General features: G+C 33.9%; 1 pseudogene; it reads left to right on the top strand.

Annotated features, from left to right (window-relative positions):
* The first annotated feature begins 2,236 nt into the window (after positions 1–2,236).
* LOC122583147 lies at positions 2,237–4,647 on the top strand (annotated as a pseudogene).
* Positions 4,648–10,899: the final 6,252 nt, after the last annotated feature.

Raw genomic sequence — 10,899 nt, 5'->3', positions numbered from 1 at the left:
CTTGGTAGGATATAGTATTAATGATTATGAATTAGATTGGAAGAAAAAGGAACACACTTTATATATTGTGGATACCATTGCTTACGTATATGTAGTTATGTATACAACCACTTGTTTGTTCCCTACATACTTTACTACAAATGCACCAATCTTCAATTTTAGATATACATGCATCATAATATGCTCAATTAAAAATGTTAAGGAATTTTTTTAAAAAGATCTCACAGGGGCTAAAAGATTCATAAAAAAATCCAAAATAAGACAAAATGTTAAAGATGTATAAGAAAATATCAAAATTCCATTCAGCCCCTTCCACTCCCCCACCCACCACCCCTTCCATTGTTTTTTCCTTGTTGTTTTAAATTTGTAAGTATAGAATTAAATAAAAGATGAGTTCAAGATTAGTCTTTAGTACTGGGCTTGTTTAAGAGGATTAGTATCTGGGAGTGTTTTGTTGATGTGACCCTGACTGAGACTAGTCTTTCTGTGCTAAGGACTAATCCTTAGTACTGGGCAGCCCCCTAATGGCGAATAAGAAATTGTCTTTAATTCTAAGTTGGTACTGATTTGACATAGATTGTCCATGACAGTTCGCTAAAATGCCTACTCGTATTTACAAAAAAGATGGTGCAAATAATAGTCTTGGACTCTTGGTCTGGTTTCAGGACCATCTACACAACAGCCTTCCCGTTTCATTTAACTTTGTTAGAATTTCAGCTTTCACATTTGGATGTTCTAATGGCACTGATGTCATATCTATATTAACTAACACTAAATGACAAATGGAAACTCTTTACCCACAGTTTGGCAATAAATAATTGTCAACATTAAGATACCAAATAACAGTACAACCCTAAAAATACAGTGCATGGTCAGTAGAGAAAGCTACTCAAATCTGACAAGCAGCAAAGACTGTGATAGTATAGTAAACCTGTTGAAGACTTGAATCTTTTAATAGCAGATGAATCAATCTAGCTACTGATAAACTTCACTGTTTGATTACTTGTAGATCGGTATAGCTGGGGTATCAAAATGAAACTCAGCAAAGTAATTGTGATGATAATTACAGAACTGATTTCAGTGTAAATATATGACAGAGTGGTCTTCAAATGTGGAGGTCATATATCTAGTTTTTCAGATTAGGGTTACATCCCGGCCGGCGGTGCTGGGAACAACAGAAAGGAAAAAATGACAACAAATCTAAGAGGGTGGGGATCTACTGTTACAGCTGCAACTAGTAACTACCCACATCATTCGTTCATTCATAAATCTGTGATTAATGTGGCATTTGAGAAATCCATACAACTCATCACATTTACCTAATCTGATACTAAAATGCTAATTGAAATACATGACAATTTTAACATGGCATACAAATCTATACTATTATGTAAAACATTTTATCTTGCTTGTTAGGCCCTCCAATCCTGGTAACCAAACACACTGTCATTTTTCCGCGGCAAAACCTACACACACTCTGACACTTTCTATCATCTTGCAAATACAATGCTAGTCATTTCGCATAAATAACAATTCCCAAACACTAAGTAATAATTCAACGTATATATAAATATTTAAATATATAGATATAGATAGATAGATACCTTGCAGGGCCAGTTTTCGCGATAAAAATGACAAACGACACGATCACTAGCTTTAAGAATGGAAAAGAAATCTTTTTCAGAAAAGATTTCGGTATAGTCTCCATGACCAAGTGCGTGCCACCCACTTGCTACGTTTCTCAGCCATTTTTTTCATCTGTTGTAATCTCCTTTCTCGCAAGGCATCGATATCGTCTAAATCGAGTTTATCTAAAGCCGCGATTTCATCATCTATCTTATCCTCAACTGCTTTCGCTACACTCAATACTTGTTTTTCTATTATCTGACCAACCAAAATCAATATTATTACTTATTCATTGACTAAAAAAATAAAGTAAACAAGCATTATTATATATATGTTATTGATTATTTGATATGAAATCATGAGAGCGCATAATGATAACAAAAAAAAAAGTAAAAATGACCTCTTGCGCTTTGTTCTCCATTTTGATAGATTTTAATTAATTTGATGTTAATAGGAAAACATAAATAAACAGACATTTGAACAAAACAACTAGAAGGTTTCTTGTATTTTTGTAATTTGAATTTGGTCCCGGTAGGAAAAACCGCATGTTTTAATTTGAATTTTTCAAACTGGTATCGGCTGATTTCGGTATGCGAAAGCTTATGTGTTAATGGGTTGGGTTAAAAAAAGGGAAAATTACCTCTTTGGTCAAATTAGAGAGGTATTGCCTTGCATTAGACAACTTAAAAAAAAAAAGACCAATTTGGTCACAAAATCCGTGGCCTACGATGGCAAAATTCACAGAACACTTTCCAGCCAATCAACTCAAGACACCTAGGCACTCCTTCTCTCTCCCCTCTTTCTTCTTCCCTGTTCGTGACTCTTTTCTCCCTTTTCAATTCCTTTATCATCTTAAGAAAAAGAAAAAAAAAACCGTAGACAGGTTTCATCAATGATTTAATATGATTTTTTGGGGGTTTCAATCAAGATTGATGCTATTCGAATTTTCACTTCCACTCGGAGCTCGTCATTATTTCGATTTGTTGCACTTGCTGCTGGCGGTGGCTCCATGGCAGATGAATAATTGTTCGAGATTTTTGTTGAAACAGCGTTGAAGCTATTAGGTGGAGCTTATTTAGATGAGATACTTCGAGGTAAGAATTCTGATTTGCTTTTCTATAAAGATATGCAGGTATCCATTGCATAGGTTTATATACATATATATATATATATCACAATAAGTCATATGTAAAAGATTTCATTTTTATACCTGGATTTAAACTTGGGTACTTTAAGATTTTTATACTTGTTTAGAGATTGCTTGATATATCACAATAAGTTATATGTTATCTTTCCTAGAATTTGTGATGTTCTCAAGGTCAATGTTCTTTTTAAGTGAATTTTTTCAGAAATGCTAGAATTTCTACAGCAACGAAACCCCTGTTTAGTAATTGCCATTAATATATTTATCGACGTTTTCAGAATGTTTGTGGATGCATTGGATGCGCAAGTATACGATGAGCACCATCAGAGTGGTCTCTGCTACCTAAGTTTATCGAAGGTAAGCATTGACTTTCATGATGCTTGTTTCTATAGAATGCTAGTGAAGAGGAATGATAGAAGTTGATGATGATGCTGATAGAATGTACGAGTATTAGCTATATATACTTTCCTTCCTCAATTTTTGGCATCATTTTATTAGTCATCATTTCAGTAGAACAACAACTTAATTTTTCTTACTTGATGATCAACCATTGCATAAAGTGATAGCGTTACGTAAACAACAAACACCACCAGTCATATGTTTTGTTTTGTTTTGTTGTGGTAGTTTAGTATACTGTATTATTTGAAGTGAATTCACCTTTTCGTATCAACTTTGGTTGTATTAGAGCTTATAATTTGTGTTGGTATTTAAAGGGTTAGATATAAGTTGCTCTTTTATCTTGTTTGTATGAGTTAAACATGTTTGTTATATGTGTAGTTAATTATCTTTGTGCTTATATATCGAATTCTATATTTGACCAACTAGTCATAGCTTTGAAAATGTTGTTCTAATGCTGTCAAACACCTCCATTGCAGGATGGATTGAAGAGAATGGAACCGCGCCTGTGAAACCAGGCACGGGACTTACGGTTGCTGTTAAAACTCTCAATCATGACGGGTTTCAAGGCCATAAAGAGTGGCTGGTTGGACTCTACTTATTCATTTCCTTTGCTTAATTATTATTATTTGTGCTATCATGTAACTTTGGTTTATAATAAATGTGATATTATTGGCAGGCAGAAGTAAATTACTAAGGTGATCTCATTCATCCAAATTTGGTTAAATTGATTGGTTACTGCATTGAAGATGATCAACGTCTGCTAGCATATGAGTTCATGCCTCGAGGGAGCTTGGAGAATCATTTATTTAGAAGTAAGTTGGTTGCTTCATCTTCATTTAAGTGATGTCAATTGATGCAAAAAGGGTAAAATAATGGATGTTCTATGAATATTGCAATGTTTGACACTGCACAATTTAGTGAAAATGTCTGAATTTTTTTTTTTTAAGTTGATAGATATGGATATTATATTTCCAAATTTAAATAGTATAAGTATACGGGAACCTACCTTTGTGTTTATTTATGTTGATTTAATGATGCCTACTGATATAAGATACATGGTTTGAACAAGGAGACTCTGTATCAACTAAAATCTACGTATCAAGTTTTGACTTGCCTAACGGATAAGCATATGTTGTCATTGCAACATGCTTTTATTAGTAAATCAGTTGTGGTGATCTTAATTTGTGCCTAATTTTGTAGGGTCTTTGCCTCTTCCATGGTCCATCAGAATGAAAATTGCATTGGAGCTGCAAAGGGTCTTGCTTTTCTTCACGAAGAAGCATTAAAACCTGTGATATATCGTGATTTCAAAACCTCCAACATTTTGTTAGATGTAGTCGAGCCTACATCATAATCTATAGTTGCATGAGTCCTCTTTTTACATCATAATTTGTTTACTTCTTAGTTTATGTGACTCTAGACTAAAAGTGTGTTGACAATTTCTTAGTAATTGTTCATATTTTCCTACTTTTTAGCTACTGAAGATAAAAACACTTTGTTTCCACGTGAAGTATTTGTGTAAGTATTGTAAGGCATGACCGAAAAGATATGTTTTCGAATCAATATCTTGGGTTATTGATTATACCATTGCTAATTTGCTATAATTGCTATTATTTTTGCACCAGAAGTAAATTGTAGTTATGACAAACCTTAATCTGCAAAAGGCTATAGATGCAAATCTAACAATTTATTGAAAAGACCATCATCTACTTGTAGGTAACATTACGAGAATGCAAATGATATTGTTAATCACCAAATTGGTTACTAAATATAAAAGAACACATTCAACTACTCAAACAACCTTTTAGAGCAAGAAGCTTTTTCCTGTCTAGTTTTGATTGGGAATTTGAATGGAGGGTCGGGAGTTTTTTCAACATTTTCAGTCAACTCCACCTGCGAGACGTAAACATCGACTTCTCTCACCTTTGTTCCTCCGTCTCCAATATGCTTGAACATGTTTGACCTATCTCCAAGATCATTACTCAATCGACGTAGTCCATTATCCAAGTCCCCTTTGGGATTTCTAATATAGTAGTACTTGGATGACTTTGGATCATAACCTAGTTTTGTTATCATTTGATCCATTTGAGCAATGCAAAAAGTATTTGTGCTAATACAATCTACATAAGTTATTACACCGCCATTATAACTCCTTTCAGGTGGAGATGTAAAACTTCCATAGTGGTGCAATTTGATAGTGAACAACCAAGGAACATCATCTGTGAATATTCATGTCATTATATATAGCAAGAATTATTTCAAGTATCATGTCATTATATATAGAAAACTTACCATAAAACTTACCATACATCTCGTCGGTAATATTTTGTTCACCAGGAGATCTAAAATACCAATCATACCACTCATGATCCATGTTGTTTTGTTTGTCAATGTTATAGCTCCATATAGCCCGTATTTATATAGACTAATTTTTGAGTTGTCATTTCACTCAATAGTACACCTATCTGGCATAAAGTATATTTAAACCTTTTTTTTTACTGTTTGATTCCCTTTTGATGGTGCTAGAAACAATTAATAGATAATTAAACAAAGAAAGTTTAACCTTTATTAATATATAAATAACAAGATGATCATTATTACATAAACCTAATTCTTTTTATTAAGCTGATCGAGACCCCATATAGCTTTTTCGACATCTGCAATGCGATAACCCAGTGAGAACATAGCATTCGATACTTGTAAAATTAAATTATCTGTCCTCGTACACTTTTCTTGTAGGTACCCAACATAAATTTCTTCAAGTGGGGAAGTTGACCTTCCCTTTCTTAGTCTCTCGATTGCACGTTGGCTAGCAATTTTCGACGCCATAAGTTTGTGTACAGTATCATACATGTCTTCCTTATACTTTGTTTCCTCTTTCAAATCTGCAATCATTGCAGATTTTACTTCATCAACTGTCATATGCTTAGTATATGACGAAGAGGCATCCATTTTCGTGATTTTAAAAAAACTAAAAATTTATAAATCCTGTTATGATATGACTAGATGGTTAGAAAAGATATCCCTATATATAGGACAATTGTCAGGGTCTTGCAAGCTAAAGATTACCGACATCTACAGTAAAAGTCCGTGTTAAAGTTGTTTAGTCACCTCGATGTTCAGTATAATTCCGTGTTAAAGTTGATATGTCATTTTGATGAACAGTCGTTTCCCGTGGTAAAGTGTCCTTCTGACATCTACAATATTTAATTCTGTGGTAAAGTTGATTAGTCATTTTGATGAATAGTTTAATTCCGTGTTAAAGTTGACAAATCTTTTAATGAATAATATAATTCCGCGTTAAAGTTGACTAGTCATTTCATGACTAAGTATAACTTTGTGGTAAAAGGTTTTTGCTTATAAATGACTTATAATTATGAACACATGGGTGCAACGAAAGTAACTTAACACCTAAACATGTCTTCAGCCTCATCTTCTTCGACAAACAGGCATAGTTCTAGTTCACGAAGAATTAGAAGTGTTGTATGTTATTGTAACCCTCCACAAAGAGCCAAAGAATTTACGTCTTGGACTAGGAAGAACCCTAACAGAAGATTCTTAGGTTGCCGTAGTTATAATGTAAGTCATTTTGATGTATATGCTTTGACAATATCTATAATGTGTTAGTCAAATTAACTTAAACACATAATGCAGGGTTCTGGAGTTGGTTATTGTGACTACTTTGATTGGGTTGATCCAGAAATACCCGATGAAAGATACAAAGAAGCAATGTATGAGCTTCATCAAGTTTCTGAAGGTGTTAGAGAGGCGGAATTCACAAGAGAGTCTGAGATTGTGAGTTCGTTAAAACAAGATTTGGCAGAGCAAAGGAAAAAGACTACTCTTTATCAAACATGCTTGATTGTGATATTGTTTTTAATTGCAATTTACGTTTTTTTAATGTAATTGTTTCCAACGAGGATCAATAATAAGGCGTAATCTTGTTTACTAGAAGTTAATAAGTAGTAATGAAGCATTCAATATATAAACATAAAGTTAAAATAAATGACAATAAATATTTAGTTTAGCCAATATTTAGTTTACTGATCATAGGTTGTTCAAAATTACAACTAGTTCGGAAAGTCAGGTCTAATCTGTGATAAAAAAAAATATGAACCTAGTACCCTTCGAACCTAAAGCAGGATAACGTCTCTATATTGTTGTTTTGTGACAGAAGTACAGATCCTAGTTATGCATCATACAAGGCACTGAACTTTGTTTCAGAAATTACAACTACATTCACACCTCGGGTATGTTTTGCTTATGTTGACCACTCATCAAGTTTTTCCAGTTTAAAATTTTCATCTTTGTGAATTGTATGAGATATATGTAGGCAGCTTTGAAGATGATAGAAGTGTATATGGAAGGGTATTGACAGGATGGAAGGTGGCTGGTATGTATCTTATTGACACTAATCATTTAGAAAAGAGGCTTGCATACTGGTTTTCAGAGCTAACAGAGTTTTTCAAAAACCCAAAAAATCGTTATAAGTGATTTTAACATCTACCAAAAGAAAAGGAATAATCTATTTTGTAGTCGGTTTGTCCATCTGAACTGCAGCAATGGAACCTATATGTATATTAATAGAAGCTTATAGTTTTTGACCTAAAGTTCAAACAGAAAAATTCACCAGAAAACCAACGTGTTGCTAGTCATGATGTGGTGGCAGTTTTGACCTAAGCAACATCTCATACATTCACAAGGTGAGTCTCCCCATGCTATGCATTACTATTATTATCTCTAGCAGCCCCACACATTTTGCCAGCTTTACTAGAATTCAATTACAATGGTTTAAGTAGTACCTCAATCCAAGGTGTCACCGGGCGCGGCATATAAGACTGCACCAATGCCTTCAGTTTGTTGAAATCTTTCTTCGTGTACCCGGGCAACGATGCCCGGGTAATTTCTACAGGTTTTCCTCTTTTAAAAGCAGTGAAATTTTCTTCTTGATCATGGGTAGATGGTTTACTCACATTAGCACTATTCCAAGGAAAACTTGACTTTCTTTTCCTAGCTTCTAAATCTGCTCGAAACCTTAGGTAATGGTGTGACTTTTTGAATTCTTCGTCACTGATGAAAGGTTTCTGTTTGTCTGATTGTGTTAAGATCTCCCCTAAACGATTTTTATTAACATATAAACAGCTTCTTCCTGTTTATAAACAATAAGAGCATTGAAACTTATATTAGGACATGCATTTAATAAAATAAAAGATGTATCTAGTAATTTGTTATGCGCGACAACCTTAACAGGTGGTGGCTTCGGGCAAAGTCCTATTCCTGTAGCGGCAGTATCCTGTCATTGATTCACAACATTGATTAACAACGGCTAATTTAAACCACTATCTTATGTAAATGAGTATATCAACTTTAAATTCAAGAGTACCATTAAAATACCTCAAGAACTAAATTATCAACCAAAACATCATCACACGGATCACTTAGATATGAGTATACGGATCTCATTCGAGTGTCCACTAGATCAACTATACCCTCAATCTGATCAAGTTTTCTACCGAGCTCATTTGCACTTGAACATAACCCCTCTAAATTATGCAACTCGGCTACGTTTTCCAGGCCAACAACCTCTTCATTTTTTTCCTCCATGAGCTTCTACATATGTAAAAAAAGTATTAAAAAAAGGTTTTTCATTTAATAAACAAATTTGTATAGGACAAGTTAAACAAAACCTTATGTTCATCGAGCAGTTCATCCAACATGCGCCAATCATCAACCTCTTCTTTCTGTATGTATGACTACATATATGAAAAAAACTATATATTCACTTAAACATATCACTATATATTTTCTTAATTCTCTGTGCATTATCATACCTGAAGTTTTTGCTCAAGAGTGGATACACGGTCCTTTAGACTACGCAGTTCTGAATGAACCATCGACTCCAATGCAAGAAGTCGTTCCTCAGTAGTAGGGACTCTCGGAGGTGGGTGTACTTGTACATTTTGATTCACTCTAACTGCCGGCTGGGGAAACCTATTTAAATAGGCGGAACTCATTATGTACCATTCTTGTGCAAGTTCATTATCCTTCGGTTGTAAAGGATGTATTGGTGGATGAAGCTACAAAATAAATGTATTTACCCGTTAGTAACAATTAATATATTGACATATAGATGCAATCAGTAACTAGTATCATTCCATGAAATTTTCTAACCGGCAAGCATTTAGAAATAAGTTGTAATCTTACATTATGAATGCTACTTAAAAGTTCAACACCATCTTCTTTCACATGAAACATGGATATCTTTTTCCAACCAAGTGCTCTCGGAATCATGGCATAATCATGTTCCCAGCAACGCACATGCGGAGAAAATGTCTCTAATATCCAAATCTAAAATAAAGTATGTACAAACACATTAAAATAAATTCAGTAATGTATTTATTTTTGAAAAGTTGTTATAAAAGTTTTATCTCATCACCTTAAATGCCCAAAAAAATCCGGTAAAAGTTAATTTTGGCATCTTTGGCTTTGTAGTATTGTCAGAAAGTTGACCCGCCTTTAACAGTTGATGATCCATTCTAGTTTTTGCATTCTTTAGGCTTGTATACGTGTTGGACCACACATATGAGCCCCATGCAAAACCATTCCATGCATTTAGATCTTCCACCAATCTTAGTAAATACCTTGAGACGACACATGTATGCTCTCGCCCGGTAAATATCAATTCTAAACATATGATCAGACATACACGTATAGCATCTTCGTCTCGAAGATCAGCAAACCGGTCACTATGAAACAAGTTTGTAAAGTCTCTTAGGGTAACTGACTTTGACTCGAAAGATCTAAAAACTCGGTCTTTAAATGGAATATCACCACGTGAATACGGCAACCAATTCATTGGTCCAAAGAGCATACCAGTAATTAAACAGAATTGCTCACGGCCAAACTCAAGTTCAAAACCACGAACGTTGTACACCAACGGGTGGTATTCCTCATGAAGATTCTGGTCAACAGGGATTTGAGTCTGAAGAATGAGGTTTACTAAACCGGGTTCATTATCCGTATACGGGATATCCAACCAATGCCCAAAACATGTTTCTCTAAACATGTTTTCTCTGTTCTCATTTTCGTTCAATTTACTCTTTATAAGGGTAAGAAAACCCATCTTACTCCTAATCGATAAATCAGCTTCATAAAACTGTGTTGACAAAACGCAACGCTGGATCATATTGCATTTCATATATACATTTGAAAGCAAATACTTATGAAAATATAAGCACCCAAAAAAAAAAATACAAAAATAACATTTTCAGCGTTAAACATGTCGTTTTCATATCTTTTTGTTAGGGTATATAAACTTCAAACATGTCGTTTTCGTATATTGACTATATATTATGATATTATTTAAAAGAATAAGACAATTTGGGAATATTACCTCATTTGCACCTGCATGTTGTTCCCTTATTATTACTATTATTATTATTATGGGTATTATTATTAATAGCCACTAGCCTGAAAAATATAAAAAAAAATCAGTAATATATACTACAATATAGATTAGTAATCAGAAAAGCAACAAAACACAAACCTTGTGAATCATATTGTCGTATCCCGCCATTAAAGTTTTGAAAAAAAACCTAAAATTTCCATTACACCACGAGCAGCATTATGGTTAAACATTTTTAGGGTTTTGTGACAAAAGTTAGAGCACGAGCAGCATCATCTTCGTGAGAGCAGCATTAGGGTTTTGTAATTATGTGAAATAGGATTAT

Source organism: Erigeron canadensis, chromosome 9 (genome assembly GCF_010389155.1).
Source record: "Erigeron canadensis isolate Cc75 chromosome 9, C_canadensis_v1, whole genome shotgun sequence".
Lineage (NCBI taxonomy): Eukaryota > Viridiplantae > Streptophyta > Magnoliopsida > Asterales > Asteraceae > Erigeron > Erigeron canadensis.
The sequence above is the reverse complement of the archived record's forward strand: the minus strand, read 5'-3'. Positions and strand labels throughout refer to the sequence as shown.